Raw genomic sequence first — 17,981 nt, 5'->3', positions numbered from 1 at the left:
CGTCACGGCTGAGGGAGTCTGCTTCGGAGCCGTATTGAGAGGTTGTGGAATTGCCTTTTGCGGATATTACATACAGCCGCTATTGATTTTGGGATCACCTGCCTTGCTGGATTGCAGGAAGCCCCGTGGTTCAAGCCATTCTTCCATATACTAGGAAGGTTTACGTCTTGCCCATCTTCGCCTCTGGCTCAGTATTATTGCCCGGGGGTACTCTCTGTTATCCTGTAAGGTTTAATGTACCTGTTGAAGTCGTTGGCTAGACGAGAAACGAGTGTTTGGCGCTGTTTTTGCCTGACTGGCCCTGGTTTATCCCAAAACTGTGGCCATCCTATTCTTTGGAGCAAAACAGATATTATTCGAAGAAAAAGATATGATGACAAGAAATTTGTTAGAAACGGCTTGCATAAGTTTTAGCAAACAAAAAAACTTTAACATTAGTCAGGGATTGTATAAATTGGACCCTTTATTCGTTCACATTGTTTCACAAAAGAACAAATCCAGAGAAAGGTTTTAAATGACCTATCACCAAATCGTTGGATAGTTCTCTCTTGTAACTTTTCTGAATTGTTCTTGACCATTTGTTTATGGTCTAAACAACCTCATTTTAACTTTGACAATTGTTCTTTTATTTTATTTTTTTCCGGTGAGGAACAGTGTTTGTGATTTTTATGTATGTACTTATTCTGTTTAGTTATAGTAAAGCTCTTGAAGAGGCCTGGTGGAAGGCGAAATTATCGAGCTATTAGAGTGTTTTATTTTCGTTTCTCCTGTGGACTATATTGATATACCTCATCTTCGTGATATGAAGATTATATATATATATATATATATATATATATATATATATATATATATATATATATATATATATATATATATATATATTTATATTACAGGGTGTTTCGAAGTTAGAGCCTCTACAGCATAAACTGAAATTGATATGGACAAAAACAAAAGTAATTCAGAACAGGTATTTATTTAAGTTTCTCTCAGAGTATTTAATATTTTGTGTGGTCCCCATCTGCCTGTACCACAGCCTGCATTCTTCAGGTGTATGGTTTCAGCAAATCGCAAAAACTCCATTTCCCTGAGCACTTAGGTCACCTCTCTTCGCAGGTCGTCAAGGCTTGGTGTACTATCATAGTTCACTGTGCGCACTTCAACACGATCCTTTAAGATACTACCAATGTTTTCACACACATTAAGGTCAGGGGAGCTACCTGGAAATTCACTTGACGAGAAGAAATCGATACCACTGTTTCAAAGCAGCTCCTGTGTCTGAAGAGCCTTGAAACATGGTGCCTTATCATGCAAAAATGTGACTTCTTCAACAGGTAATACATTTTCAGGGTCTTTGAGGAAAGTATTCACCATTCCATGACTGTCCTTTTTCTTTGATGATCCACATTAACTGTTTGGCTGTGAAACACAGAAAAATTCCCAAACATTCTGGAAATTTCAGAACTTGGCAATAGCGCACGTCATCGCTGATATCATCCAACTTTGCAGCCCAAATTATGTCATTTTTATGATTTGGCTTCCTGACTGTGTAAATGAAGAATTCATCTGATATGGCAACATGGAGAAAGTCGGCTTCATCCCAATCTTTAAGAAATGAACCACAAAACCATGCACGGTCTTCTCTCTGTTGCTGAGTGATGTTGGGCTTGCTGATAACATAAAATGGCTTGATACCAGATTTTTTCAACTCACGATATACAGCACTATAACTTCTCTTCTTTCCCCTTTTTGTTTCTAGTTCAAGCGCCAATTTACGTAAAGACTTTCTTGGTCTACTCACTGCCTCAGCTAAGATGTCTTTTGACTCCTGAGAAAGGACTTCAGGCTTTCCAAGATTCTCACTCTTTTTGCGATGACAGTCATGTGGATTTTTGTTCCAGTTTCTTTTAACAAAGGATTCATTCTTTTAATGTAATTAGCCATCCAGGGACGTGAAATGAAGGATGCGCCAGCATCCCTGGCCTCTCTGAAGGTTATAGCCCAGATTCGGTCAATCCATCTGATTTCCTCAGAGTCGTTAGCCATGGCTGTATCTAACTCCGTCACTCAGTCTGAAAATACAAGAAATGTAAAATGAAAAATAGCTAAATAGAAACTTAAAATAATGTATTTGGAGATCGGCTATAACAGAAAACTTCATAACTTTCCATTTTTTCTGTAGAGGGGGGGGTCTCTAATTTCGAAACACCCGGTATATATATTATATATATGTATAATATATTTACATATATATATATATATATATATATATATATATATATATATATGTATAGATATATAAACCTTATTTTATATTGTATATATATGTACATATATAATATATTTACATGCATATATATATGTATATTAATATTATAGATATATATAACATTATTTTATAATTTACATACCTTTGTAATTATTCCAAATTATTTGATAATTTTCTCACTCCTAACATTTATAAGATCATTTCTCTCACTCTGCTTTCGTACTTTCGTTGTCACACTTTGGTCACACTTTCTTTTCTCTCTCTCATGTGCACAGAGTTTGTTTATTTTTTCATTCTTCATATATTATTCAACACTTGTTCTCTACCTTCTCACATATGCCGTGTGTCTGTTTATTCTTGCATTCCTCGTCTATTAATCATCAGTCTTCATTTCTCTTTTCTTCTCGTATATGATGTCTCTTGTTCTTCATTCCTCGTTTCGTAATCATCCACTCTTCCCCTCCCTCTTATTTATAAATTATAGCTATTTTCTGCTATCTTTATTTGTCATCATTCTATGTTGTCATGTCTTTTATTTTGTTTTCCTCATTCCTTATCTTTTAATACTCTCATTATCTCATCCCTTTCATTTTGTTTCGTCCTCCCTTCTTCATTTTCCAACCACATTTGCTTTCCCCTCTCATTTTCAAATTATATTTATCTTTTTTTTTTTTCTTTTTATTTCATTTCATCCCTTCCTCCTACTTTAATAAATAAATTAAAAATAAGAAGGAAGCGAAATTGTTGCGAGGGTTATGAATGCAACAGGCTCTTTCTCTTTCTCTCTCTCTGCAGTGCTTGTAACCTACTCCGAAGCAAGCACACGGGCAGATCCCCTCCTCTCTCTCTCTCTCTCTCTCTCTCTCTCTCTCTCTCTCTCTCTCTCTCTCTCTCTCTCTCTCTCTCTCTCTCTCAAGTTTTTTATCTGAAAGGAAAACAAGACTTTACATTTAACTCGCAGTGCTTGTAACCTTTCCAAAGCAGGCACAAAGGCAAATTTACTTCTCTCTCTCTCTCTCTCTCTCTCTCTCTCTCTCTCTCTCTCTCTCTCTCTCTCTCTCTCTCTCTCTCTCTCAATTTTGTGATCTGAAAGGAAAACAAGACCTGTTACATTTGACTAGCAGTAACCTTTTACCAAGCAATCACAAAGTCAGACACACTTCTCTCTCTCTCTCTCTCTCTCTCTCTCTCTCTCTCTCTCTCTCTCTCTCTCTCTCTCTCTCTCTCTCTCTCTCTCTCCGTTCATCCAGCTTTAAGAGGGGAACCCGAATATCCTATTTCAATCTACATGAAAGATCTTATGTCGGATGAAAATGGAACGGGAGTTGCTTACTCGGTGGCGGAAAGTAATCAACGGGTTCATCTTGCGTGAAGATCGCCCGAATATCGGATCAGGTGAAGTCAACGCCATAGAATCCAGATATGTCTCACTTTGCCTGTGTCACACACAGAGAGGGAGAGAGAGAGAGAGAGAGAGAGAGAGAGAGAGAGAGAGAGAGAGAGAGAGATGTCTCACTTTGCTTGCGTCACACACACACACACAGATACGTAAGTCTGCCTTTAGTGTTTGTTTGGAAAAGGTTACAAGCACACCAAGTCAAAATTTTGTAGTAGATTTTTTTTTCCTCTCAAATCACAGACTTTTGAGAGAGAGAGAGAGAGATGTCTCACTTTGCTTGCGTATCTCTCACACACACACATACACACACATAGAGAGAGAGAGAGAGAGAGAGAGAGAGAGAGAGAGAGAGAGAGAGAGAGAGAGAGAGATAGATAAGTAATTCTGCCTTTGGTGTTTGTTTTGGAAAAGGTTACAAGCACACCAAGTCAAATGCAGTAGATTTTTTTTTCCTCGCAAATTACAGACTTTTGAGAGAGAGAGAGAGAGAGAGAGAGAGAGAGAGAGAGAGAGAGAGAGAGAGAGAGAGAGAATTCAGGTAAACACAGACAGAGAAGGGTGTTAGGGATCCGATTGAAATATATGAATTGAACAGTTACAGAGAATGGGATTACATGTGTGTATGTGAGAGAGAGAGAGAGAGGGGGGGGGGGCGGCCGGGCTGCGGCTAAGAGACACACAGAAGTACGGGGGAATGGTTACCATCCTTGCAAGCAAAATTTAAAAGCACTACTTTGTAAGTCACAGGATTTGAGCAGCTTTCCCCATAGTGTTAAGCGACTGACTTTGCAATACGTAGAATTTAAGGTTTGTAACATTTGACGCTCGTTTATAATATTGTGTTTCTCCTCTGTTTGTTGGGCGAATAGAATGCACTGTAGAAAGGGTTGCACGAGGTGTATATATATATATACAGTATATGTATGTATGTATGTATGTATATATATATATATATATATATATATATATATATATATATATATATATATGAATATGAAGGCCCATAAACACTATTTGAACGTTGCAACCATAGAGCCTTCCTTCTGTGCTCCTGTTCACTGGTAAAATATTTTACCAGTGAACAGGAGCACAGAAGGAAGACTTGCAACCATATAGGAGCACTTCCTTCTGCTCCTGTTCACTGGTAAAATATTTTACCAGTTGCAACAGAAGGAAGTTCAAATATGGTTGTGTGTTCAAATAGTGTTTTATGGGCCTTCTTATATTCATATTACACTGTGGTATTACAGTAAAAGACATTCATACACACACACACACATATATATATACATATATATATATATATATATATATATATATATATATATATATATATATATATATATATATATATATATATATCTTATACACATTGGTCTTTCATATATTATTTATTTATTCTTCATTCATTGTTTCTGTTGCATGAACAAAAATCCGTCTCTCTCTCTCTCTCTCTCTCTCTCTCTCTCTCTCTCTCTCTCTCTCTATGAGCGCTGGTATATACAGGAAGATTATCAACACTGGCTGAATACTGGTGAGGAAACCCAGATTTATATATTCTCACGTCTGGAGTCACTTGGACCCCCAGATCATAAGCAATGAGGTTGTTGCTCGTGCTCTTGGGAGAGAGAGAGAGAGAGAGAGAGAGAGAGAGAGAGAGAGAGAGAGAGAGAGAGAGAATACTATTTGTATCATTAGACCGAATCTTAATAACGTCATTCTCTCTCTCGCACTAAAACATGCACGTTGTATGATGGGTTGACACGCAGGAGAGAGAGAGAGAGAGAGAGAGAAAGAGAATACTATCTGTATCATTAGACCGAATCTTAATAACGTCATTCTCTTTCTTGCACTAAAACATGTATGTTGTACGATGGGTTGACAGAGAGAGAGAGAGAGAGACAGGGAGAGAGACCCCTTTGCTGCAAGAAGCTTTAATTAAAGGTAATGTCATGCATGCATATAGATAACCTTGGTATGATTAAGGGCAAGATATTCTCCCCCACACCCCCCCCCCAACCACACCCCTCCTCCTTAGTCGTTAATCTAGAGATTGTTTGTGTTGCTTTTAATATTGTACATTCCTTATGCTTTCGTTTAAGTATGAATCCAGATCGATTAGTTCATATAATGTGCTGTTTTGTTTTTTTAACCATATTTTCCACCTATTTTGAAATTCAGACTTCATCTTCTACAAGGCATGAATTGATATACATCCCTTGTAAGAGGTAGTGGGGTTAGTGCCTTCAGTGCACCTCATGCGGTGCACTGTAGGCATTACTTGAGGGTTTTTTGCTGCGTCCCTTCCATGGCCCCTAGCTGCAACCCCTTTCATTCCTTTTACTGTACCTCCGTTCATATTCTCTTTTTGCCCTCTTACTTTCCTCAACCCTCTCCTAACAATTGTTTCATAGTGCAACTGCAAGGTTTTCATCCTGTTTCACATTTAAAAGCTTTTAATTTCAATATCTGTTTCACCGCTGAATAACCTCTTAGGTCCCAGCGCTTGGCCATTGGCATAAATTCTATATTCTGTTCTTAGTACGCATCTGTTAGCAAGTCCACTGATTACTATTCAGAATCCTTTTTTGTTTTAAGATAAGTTATTTCTGATTGAATATATTACTTTTTATTAAATAACACTTTTTTACGAATATTACTTTTTTTAGAGATTTTCATTTGGAATGTTCATATGAATATGACTTTGTAGCTGAGTTTTCAAATTCACATATTTTTACCCAGAATTCGTTCTGCTTTTGCATTTTTCTTTTGCTTTACTTTTCGACTCACTCTTGTTCTCCATATTGTCATCTTAATTTTCTTTCTCTTGTCACTTTTAAACCTTCCATTTCATGTCTTTTTTGCTTCCATGTCCTTCATTCATTCCTTTTATAATAATAAACTTTCTGTTTATTATTATATCCTTCTGGGTTCTACTCATTCTTATAAAATTCGTTCGTGTGCTTTCTGTCATTTCTGTATTTCATACATTTTCCCAACCTTTGTTTAACCCTCATTCATTCCCCCTTTTCACATCCTTCTACTAATTTTACTTCGTCTATGTTCCCTGCTTTAATTTCATTGTTTTTTGCTTATTCATATTTATTTATTCCTGTAGAGACTTCGTCACATTTTCTCATATATTTTATATAAGCATTTTTGTAGTTCTTCAGTGTGGTAACCATAGTTTATTGCTCCTAAATTAATATATTTTTTTTTATTTAAAATTTTATTGTATGTTGTCTTTTTTAATTTTATTTACATTTGATATCCGTTTTTTTTTATTTCATAGCTACATTTAATATCTCCCAATTTCGTTTCATATCTACATTTTGATTGCTCCTAGTTTTTTTTTATATCTTTGTCATATTTGTTTCAATTTCATGTTATGTCCACTTTCTCATTTCACCCAACTTTATTTCGTATTCAGTTTTTCATTTCTCTCAGCTTAATTTTGTACCCACCTTTCACTTCTTCCAATCTTTTATCATAAATAAGGTTTTATCTCTAATATCTGTATTTCACATCTCCGTTTTCAATTCTTCCAGTATACTTCTAATCCACTTTTTAATGTTTCTCATTTTTGTCATTTTCGTCTTTGTAAATTCACGTTGCCCTGCTTGTCCTTTTCTTAAGTATTCCCAACTTTAATACAATTGCTCCTTTCACTTCCTTCTTATATCTGGTAGTAGGAGTATTGCAATTCCTCCTTTCACTTCCTTCTTGTATCTGGCAGTATGAATATTACAATTCCTCCTTTCACTTCCTTCTCGTATCTAGCAATAGGAATATTGCAATTCCTCCTTTCACTTCCTTCTTATATCAGGTAGTATGAGTATTACAATTCCTCCTTCCACTTCTTTCTTATATCTGGCAGTATGAGTATTATAATTCCTCCTTTCACTTCCTTATTATCTGGCAGTAGAAATATTATAATTTCTTATTTCACTGCCTTCTTATATCTGGCAATTGGAGTATTGCAATTCCTCCTTTCACTTCCTTCATATATCTCATAATAGGAGTATTGCAATTCCTCCTACCACTTCTTAATATCTGGCAGTAGGATTATTGCAATTCCTCCTTTCACTTCCTTCTTATACCTGCCAGTAGGAGTATTGCAATTTTTTCTTTAAATTCCTTTGTATATCTGGTGATAGGAGTATTGCAATTCCTCCTTTCACTTCCTTATTATATCTGGTAATAGGAGTATTGCAATTCCTCCTTTCACTTCCTTCTTATATCTGGCAGTAGGAGTATTACGATTACTCCTTTCGCTTCCTTCTTATATCTGGCATTAGGAGTATTACGATTCCTCCTTTCACTTCCTTCTTACATCTGGCAGTAGGAGTATTTCAGTTTTTTCCTTTCAATTCCTTTGTGTATCTGGCAATATGAGTATTGCAATAACTTTCACTTCCTTATTATCTGGCAGTAGAATTATTTCAATTTCTTCTTTCACTGCCTTCTTATATCTGGCAATACGAGTATTGCAATTCCTCCTTTCACTTCCTTCATATGTCTAGCAATAGGAGTATTACAATTCCTCCTTTCACTTCCTTCATATATCTGTTAATAAAAGTACTACAATTCCTCCTTTCACTTCCTTCATATATCTGTTAATAGGAGTATTGCAATTCCTCCTTTCACTTCCTTTTTATATCTGGCAGTAGCAGTATTGCAGTTCCTCCTTCCACTTCCTTCTTGTGTCTGGCAATATGAGTATTGCAATTCCTCCTGTCATTTCCTTCTTATATCTGGCAGTAGGAGTATTGCAAATCCTCCTTTCACTTCCTTATATCTTGCAGTAGGAGTATTGTAATTCCTCTTTTCAATTCCTTCGTATATATGGGAATAGGAGTATTGCAGTTCCACTTTTCACTTCCTTATTATATCTAGTAGAATTTCTTCTCTCACTTCCTTCTTGTATCTGGCAATAGGAGTATTACAATTCCTCCTTTTCACTTCCTTCTTATTTATGGCAGTACGGGTATTACAATTCCTTTCACTCCCTTATTATATTTGGCAGTAGGAATATTACATTTGCTCCTTTCTTTTCCTTCTTATATCTGGCAACAGGAATATTACAATTCCTCCTTTCACTTCCTTCTTATATCTGGCAATAGGAATATTACAATTCCTCCTCTCACTTCCTTCTTATATCTGGCAGCAGGAGTATTGGAATTCCTCCTTTCACTTCCTTCTTATATCTGGCAATAAGAATATTACAATTCCTCCTTTCACTTCATTTCTATATCTGGCAGTAGGAGAATTGCAATTCCTCCTTTCACTTCCTTCTTATATCTGGCAGTAGGAATATTACAATTCCTCCTTTCACTTCCCTCTTATATCTCGCCATAGGAGTATTACAATTCCTCCTTTCACTCCCTTCTTATATATGGCAGTAGGAATATTACAATTCCTCCTTTCACTTCCTTTTTATGTCTGGCGTAAGGAGTATTATAATTCCTCCTTTCACTTCTTTATTATATCTGGCCGTAGGAATAGTACATTTCCTCCTTTCACTTCCTTCTTATGTCTGGCAGTAGGAATATTACAATTCCTCCTTTCACTTCCTTCTTATATCTGCCAGTAGGAATATTACAATTCCTCCTTTTGCTTCCCTTGTATATCTTTCTGCAAGAGTATTTTACCCGCCTTTCACTTCCTCCTCATATCTGTATAGAAGAGTATTGTTATTCTTCCATTCATTTCCTTTGTTTTATCTCCCTACAGGGGCATTGCAGTTCCTCCTTTCACTTCCTTCTTATATCTGGCAATAGAAGATTACAATTCCTCCTTCCACCTCCTTATATCTGGCAATATGGGTATTACAATTCCTCCTTTCACTTCCTTACTCCTTTCACTTCCTTCTTATATCTAGCAGTGGAAATATTACATTTCCCCCTTTCACTTACTTCTTGTATCTGGCAGCAGGAGTATTACAATTCCCTCTTTCACATCCTTCTTATACCTGGTAATAGGAATGTTACAATTCCTCCTTTGACTTCCTTATTATATCTGACAATAGGAGTATTGCAATTCCTCCTTTCACTTCCCTCTTATATCTGTCCGCAAGAGTATTTTATGTCCGCCTTTCACTTCCTTCTTACATCTGTCTACAAGAGTATTGCTATTCTTCCATTCACTTCCTTCTCTTATCTCCCTGTAGGAGTATTGCAGATCCTCCTTTCACTTCCTTCTCGCATCTGTCTCCTCGGCTTCTCCCCCTTATTCTGCGTCCTCATTTCCTCTTCGTTTCCTATTTCAAAAGCCCAACCGAAGCGCCATAAGCGAACTTTGCATATCGGGCCCCTCCTGTTAAGTTTCTTATTCGGAAATTTTCGAGTTCATTCCCCCGGAATAAGATGAACGACGTTCGAGAGTCACTCCAGATTATCCAGGAGAGAGAGAGAGAGAGAGAGAGAGAGAGAGAGAGAGAGAGAGAGAGAAAATAGAATTTCTCCTTACGGAACCGTTGGAACGAAGAACTGGGGCGCTATGGTCCTCGTAAATAGTTCCAATGTTTATATAATGAGGCCAATAGAGTAGTAGGCGTCGTTCAGGATGTCCGTCGAAATGAATACAAAATGGGTCTCGTCAGCACAGCTTTCTATAAGGTGTTAAGGCGTTTCTTATTTCGGGAACTTTCTTTACTTTTCGTCTTTCGTGCAGGTGTGGAATCTTTAGTTGTGAAGTCTTCTTCTTGTACCCCCATTTATCTGTAAACTCATTTCACTTTTCATTATAAGGGAGAAGTCTGCTTTCATCTCATTCCATATCAATTTATCCAGCCCACTGGCTACCTGTTACTTATCCGAAGACGAAGCCAAGCTCGGCGCACGAAATCGGACACTTTGTTTACATGGAAGGAATCCTTCGTGTCTACCTGAACGACTCTCGGGTATCGAGGGTAACCATCCTGAAAATCAGAATAGAGAAGAATTTCTTTTGAGGAGGACCTATGTAAACGTTGGGAAGGTTAAAGAATCCTCACCGGGAATTGGGTGGTGGGGGCGAGGAGGAGTTTATTGATTTTCTTGGCCCCGAGGAAATTTGTGTTCCGAATATAGTTTTATTGGTCGGGGAATCCCCGCCATATTTACCCTCGCTGGTACATGTAGTTTACCTGTACACTACCAGGTGCTTCAGAAATTATTATCATCATCGTCATTTTGTTTCATTACTTTTTTTCCAGTAGAATTGAGAAATATTTGAAGATAGGAAATTAAAGTTCTTCATTATTATTATTATTATTATTATTATTATTATTATTATTATTATTATTATTATTATTATTATCGAGAAGACGAACCCTGTTCATATGGAACAAGCCCACCATAGGGGCCATTGACTTGAAACTTCAAGCTTCCAAAGAATAGTATGTTGTCCATTCAAGAGAAGTTATAGAAAGGGATGGGAAATATGGAAAAAGGTCAGTTATTAGAAAAACATAAATAAATTGATAAATTAATAAATAGATAAAAATATAAGTAAATTAGTAAAATACAAGGTGAATTGTATTAGGGTAGTTTTAGAAATGAAGCATTAGTAAATACAAATAATATCTATTTTACCCAAAGATGAACAAAAATATTGAATCTCCTTTTCATTTCTCTAGATCTGGAATTTGAAGAAGGCAATTATTTTATTATTCAGAAATTAAACACAAGCAACAGTAATTAGGTCACGAAGGTATTGACCGAGAAGGAGAAGTGAATGGAACCGAACTGTTTCGTAAAGTGTACTTAAAAATGAGAGCTATTAGAGGCCCGCCTTTCACTTAATTATAGACAAATATGATGTTCTTGGAAACATTCTCAGGCAAATAATTGGGGAAAAAAACTGTTAAATCTCAAAGCTTAAATGTGATGTTCTTAGAAAGGTGCTCAGACGAATAATTGGGAAAAAACGTTTTAATTCTGAAATTTAAATGTGATGTTCTTGGAAAAGTTCTCAGATGAATAATTGAGAGAAAAACTTGAAAGTCTCAAAGTTTAAATGTGATGATTTTGGAAAAGTTCTCAGAAAAAATAAACAGTTTTAAATCTAAAGTTTAAATATGATATTCTTAGATAAGTTCTCAGACAAATAATTGGGAAAAAACGTTTTAAATATGTATGAAATTTAAATATGATATTCTTGGAAAAGTTCGCAAACAAATAATTTTAACAAACTTTTAAATCTTAGATTTAAATATGATGCTCTTGGAAACGTTCTCTGTCAAATAATGAAAAAAAAAAAGTTTAAATCAACAATTTAAATATTCTACTCATGATGCTCCTGGAAAAGTTCTCGAGCAAATAATAAAAAAAAATTTTAAATCTAAAATTTAAATATTTTGTTCTTGGAAAAGTTCTCAGACAAGTAATAAAAAAAGTTTAAATCTAAAATTAAAATATTTTGTTCTTGGAAAAGTTCTCAGACAAATAATTGGGAAAAAACTTTTAAATCTAAAATTTAAATATGTTTTTGGAAAAGTGCTCAAGCAAATAATTTGGAAAAAACGTTTAAATCTACAACTTAAATATTTTGTTCATGGAAAAGTTCTGTCAGATAATTAGAAAAAAAATTTTAATCTAAAATTTAAATATGATGTTTTTGGAAAAATTCTCAGGCAAATAATTGAAAAAAAAAAAGTTTTAAATCTGAAATTTTATACATTCGTGCTGTATTACTTAGGCATATTTAGGTAGACTTTATCAGGAAGGGTAAACATCATCATTTTCAATTATTGTAACGCCAGATAAATTCTAATCAATCAGTCATTCTTAAACGAAAAAGTTACCGTCTTTGCGACGTGTGTTTACTGGTATTAGTTAGTCAGGTGAATCAATTATCCACAGTTTGCCACGTAAGCTACATAGTAAGCGATACCCCCGCTGCGGGTGTTAGGAAAGGAAAATATTTTGACTTGAGCTCCGTAGCGGGGTCCGCCGTCAGTGCACCTCACGCTGTGTACTTTAGGCATTTCTTAAGGTTCTTTGCAGCGTTCCTTCCTAAGGCCCCTAGCTGAACCCCCTTTCATTCATTTTACTTTACCTCCGTTCATATTCTCTTTTCCATCAAACTTTCCACCCTCTCCTAACAATTGATTCATAGTGCAACTGTGAGGTTTTCCTCCTGTTACACCTTTGTAACCTTTTTACTCTCAATTTCCTTTCCAGCGATGAATGACCTCATAGGTTCCAGCGCTTGGCCTTTGGCCTAAATTTTTATATCGCATTCCGTACGGAAATAAGAAACCCAAGAATGATAATAAGGTCAGATTGACGTAAGTCAAGACTGAGACATTGTTGCAGTAATAACGGGCACTGGCGGGAGTGAAACTCGTATAAAAAAAAAAAAAAAAAAAAAAGAAGAAGATGGCACCAGAAACAAACTTATCCGGACGCAGGCACCTGCGAGGGAGTTTTATATGCTTTTACAGACCGACCAGAAGGAAGGCAGGAAGGAAGGCATTTGCCCTAATGGAATGGAAAGTTGCTCTCTCGCTTCCTCGGGAAAACCGCATATCTAACGCGAGTGCGCCTTGCTACATTTTGCAAGGATATAGCCCCGACCGACTGCTTGCTCTGTGCTTTTGCTTCCAGTGCTTGAAGTCACTCTCTCTCTCTCTCTCTCTCTCTCTCTCTCTCTCTCTCTCTCTCTCTCTCTCTGGTGGGTAAAAGGTACGCTACATTTATCGACAGGACACTTTCTACCGAAAGTAGAGCTCTCTCTCTCTCTCTCTCTCTCTCTCTCTCTCTCTCTCTCTCTCTCTCTCTCTCTCTCTCTCTCTCTCAGGTGCAAAGGTACGGTACATATATCAAAAGGAAACTTTCTGCTGAAAGTATAGTTCTCTCTCTCTCTCTCTCTCTCTCTCTCTCTCTCTCTCTCTCTCTCTCTCTCTCTCTCTCTCTCTCTCAGGTGCAAAGGTATGGTACATATATCAAAGGAAACTTTCTGCTGAAAGTATAGTTCTCTCTCTCTCTCTCTCTCTCTCTCTCTCTCTCTCTCTCTCTCTCTGGTATGTAAAAGGTACGGTATATTTGTCAAAAGAAAACTTTGTGCTGAAAATAGAGTCCCCCCCCTCCCCTCTCTCTCTCTCTCTCTCTCTCTCTCTCTCTCTCTCTCTCTCTCTCTCTCTCTCTCTCTCTCTCTCTCTCTCTCTCTCTCTCTTTCTGATGGGTAAAAGGTACGCTACATTTATCAAAAGGAAACTTTCTGCTGAAATTATAGCTGTATGTTTTGTTATGTTATTTCATTGCCGAAATTAAATGCATTCTATACGTCCTCTTTTGGCAAGTCTTTTCTGAACCCTAAGTTTAATTTTTGCTCTCAAAGCGAACTTGTTGCAGAAAGGGTTATATTGTCGAGTAATTTTAGTTCAAAAGCCAGAATCCAAAGGTTAACGCGTCTCTTTACAAGTAAAATCATTTAGCTACAGAAATAAACTTTTGGCTGCAAAAGATATTGTTTAATAGAATAAGGTAAATTCCTGTTCATAAGTTACGCCTAGCTATAAAAGGCAACCTGTGTTCAGTGATATATTTTTGTGTATACAGTGATTGGGTCCTATCAGTATATGTGTGTATATATGTGTGTGGGCTTGTGTCTGTGTATTTATATATAAATAAGTATGTATATTATTTCCGAGGTAGAGCGAATTGGATATTAAAGGACGTTTGTAGCTTACTGATTGTATATGAATCACGGTGATGTGATAAAAAGTCATAATATGGCTGCGTGCGACAAACGCATTACACGGTCAACATGGCAGAGGTGGGTGGATATCGTCTCTAAATACAAACACCTGAGTTCGACGGGGGATTTGTATATGGGAGCCGATATCCACTTATACCTCACTTGCTGGCCGGATGGGTTAATGCGTCCACTGTAGTCTTGAGTTCTCCTTCGCTGGTTCGAGCCCACGAGACGACGAACTTATTATCAACTAAAAAATTCCCCTTCGGTAACATATATGAAAATATATTATTTCCGAGGTAGATCGAATTGGATATTAAAGGACGTTCGCAGCTTACTGATTGTATATGAATCACGGTGATGTGATAAAAAGTCATTATATACAGTATATATATATATATATATATATATATATATATATATATATATATATTTATATATATATATATATATATATATATATACACACATATACATATACATATATATATACATATTTATATCTATGTATATGTATATGCATATATAACCTACACAGAAGCCTGAGCAACAATGAGTCAAACCCTCCACATACGCTGCTGCTTTCACCCGCTTTACATTCACTCTCGCACTCTAGATATCTAGGCCTTTCCTTGCTTCTGTCGCTTTCACTCCATTTATCCTGCTCTTTCTACCTCATCTGAACTCTTTCGAATTATACACACCTCTGCCAAATGATCGACCGCATATCTTTCGAATTATACACTTCATTGCCAAATGATCGGCCTCATATCTTTCAAATTATACACTTCATTGCCAAATGATCGACCTCATATCTCTCGAATTGTACACTTCATTGTCACATGATCGACCTCATATCTTTCGAATTATACACTCCTTTGCCAAATGATCTACCTCATATCTTTCGAATTATACACTCCTTTGCCAAGTGATCGACCTCATATCTTTCGAATTATACACTTCATTGCCAAAAGATCGACCTCATATCTTTCGAATTATACACTTCATTGCCAAATGATCGACCTCATATCTTTCGAATTATACACTTCATTGCCAAATGATCAACCTCATATCTTTCGAAGTATACACTTCATTGCCAAATGATCGACCTCATATCTTTCGAGTTATACACTTCATTGCCAAATGATCAACCTCATATCTTTCGAATTATACACTTCATTGCCAAATGATCGATCTCATATCTTTCGATTTATACACTTCATTACCAAATGATCGACCTCATATCTTTCCGAATTATACACTTCATTGCCAAATGATCGACCTCATATCTTTGGAGTTGTACACTTCATTGCCAAATGATCGACCTCATATCTTTCGAGTTATACACTTCATTGCCAAATGATTGACCTCATATCTTTCGAATTATACACGTCATTGCCAAATGATCGGTCTCATATCTTTCAATTTATACACTTCATTGCCAAATGATCGACCTCATATCTTTCGAATTATACACTTCATTGCCAAATGATCGACCTCATATCTTTCGAATTATACACTGCATTGCCAAATGATCGACCTCATATCTTTCAAATTACAAACTTCATTGCCAAATGATCGACCTCATATCTTTCGAATTATACACTTCATTGACAAATGATCGACCTCATATCTTTCGAATTATACACTCCTTTGCCAAGTGATCGACCTCATATCTTTCGGATTATACACTTCATTGCCAAATGATCGACCTCATATCTTTCAAATTATACACTTCATTGCCAAGTGATTGACCTCATATCTTTCAAATTATACACTTCATTGCCAAATGATCGACCTCATATCTTTCGAATTATACACTTCATTGCCAAATGATCGACCTCATATCTTTCGAATTATCCACTTCATTGCCAAATGATCGTCCTCATATCTTTCGAATTATACACTCCTTTGCCAAGTGATCGACCTCATATCTTTCGAATTATACACTTCATTGCCAAATGATCGACCTCATATCTTTCGAATTATACACTCCTTTGCCAAATGATCGACCTCATATCTTTCGAATTATACACTTCATTGCCAAGTGATCGACCTCATATCTTTCGAATTATACACTCCTTTGCCAAATGATCGACCTCATATCTTTCGAATTATACACTTCATTGCCAAATGATCGACCCCATATCTTTCGAATTAACACTCCTTTGCCAAATGATCGACCTCATATCTTTCGAATTATACACTCCTTTGCCAAATGATCGACCTCATATCTTTCGAATTATACACTTCATTGCCAAGTGATCGACCTCATATCTTTCGAATTATACACTCCTTTGCCAAATGATCGACCTCATATCTTTCGAATTATACACTTCATTGCCAAATGATCGACCTCATATCTTTCGAATTATACACTTCATTGCCAAATAATCGACCTCATATCTTTCGAATTGTTAACTCCTTTTGCCAAATAATCGACCTCATATCTTTCGAGTTATAATACACTTCATTGCCAAATGATCGACCTCATATCTTTCGAATTATACACTTCATTGCCAAATTATCGACCTCATATCTTTCGAATTATACACTTCATTGCGCAGTGATCGGTCTCATATCTTTCGAATTATACACTGCTTTGCCAAATGATCGACCTCATATTTTTCTGTCATTTTTTTATAGCAGGAAAGTTGTTCGAATAAAGATTAAGATTTGTTGTAACTCTGTGAAGCATTACCGTAATTTTTGGGAGAATTTGTAATTATGCGATATCCAATTTATAGTTAACTGCAAATTTTGGATTATATCTAGTAAATATCTGCGTAGCATTTCTTCAGTTTTTGTCTAAAATGGTTTCAAATTCTCTATAAATATTACTCACAGAGAATTTGGAACCATTTTATACAGAAAGCAGAGAGATGCCTCGTAGATTGCGATTATTCCTTATCAGATTTACAGTTGATTGCGAATTATGGATTATATTTATGGAGAATTTATAACCATTATACTAAAGAGTTAGAGAAATGCTTCGTAGATTGCAGTCATTTCATATCAAATTTATAATTGTTTACAAATTCTGGATCATATTTATAGAGAATTTAGAACCATTTTACAAATAAATCAGAGAAATGCTACGTAGATTGTAGTTATTCCACATCAGATTTACTGTTGACTGCAAATTCTGGATCATATTTATAGAGAATTTAGAACCATTTGACACGGAAACTGGAGGAATCCTATGTTGAACTTCGAAAAGTGAGGCAGAGCTTTTGCAATGACTTATCTCAAAGAAAATTGAAACGGTGTCTGGGAACTGTTGGAACTCGACAAAAAGGTCAGCAAAGGGAATAAGGCTGAATCTCTTCCAGGCGTGAGAGCACTGTAACTCACACAAAGGCAGCACAGGGAATAAGGCTGACTCTCACCGGGTTTACTAAATCGTGTATTCTACCAGCCTACTGCCATTCATATTCAGATTTTCTGGGCGTTAGACGGTTAAAAAAAAACTAGGCCTAGCCAGCCAGCCACCCAGACCGTCTGAGATTGACGGAAAGAATCCTGGGTTGGAGATTGCATACAGCTCTTGTATATATATATATAAATTATATTGGATGCTTCGGATTATGCGGTGATAAGAATCACGTGATTCTTCTGTTCATTCGGATG

Source organism: Macrobrachium rosenbergii, chromosome 37, assembly GCF_040412425.1.
Source record: "Macrobrachium rosenbergii isolate ZJJX-2024 chromosome 37, ASM4041242v1, whole genome shotgun sequence".
In the NCBI taxonomy this organism is placed as follows: domain Eukaryota; kingdom Metazoa; phylum Arthropoda; class Malacostraca; order Decapoda; family Palaemonidae; genus Macrobrachium; species Macrobrachium rosenbergii.
Note: the sequence above shows the minus strand (reverse complement) of the source record.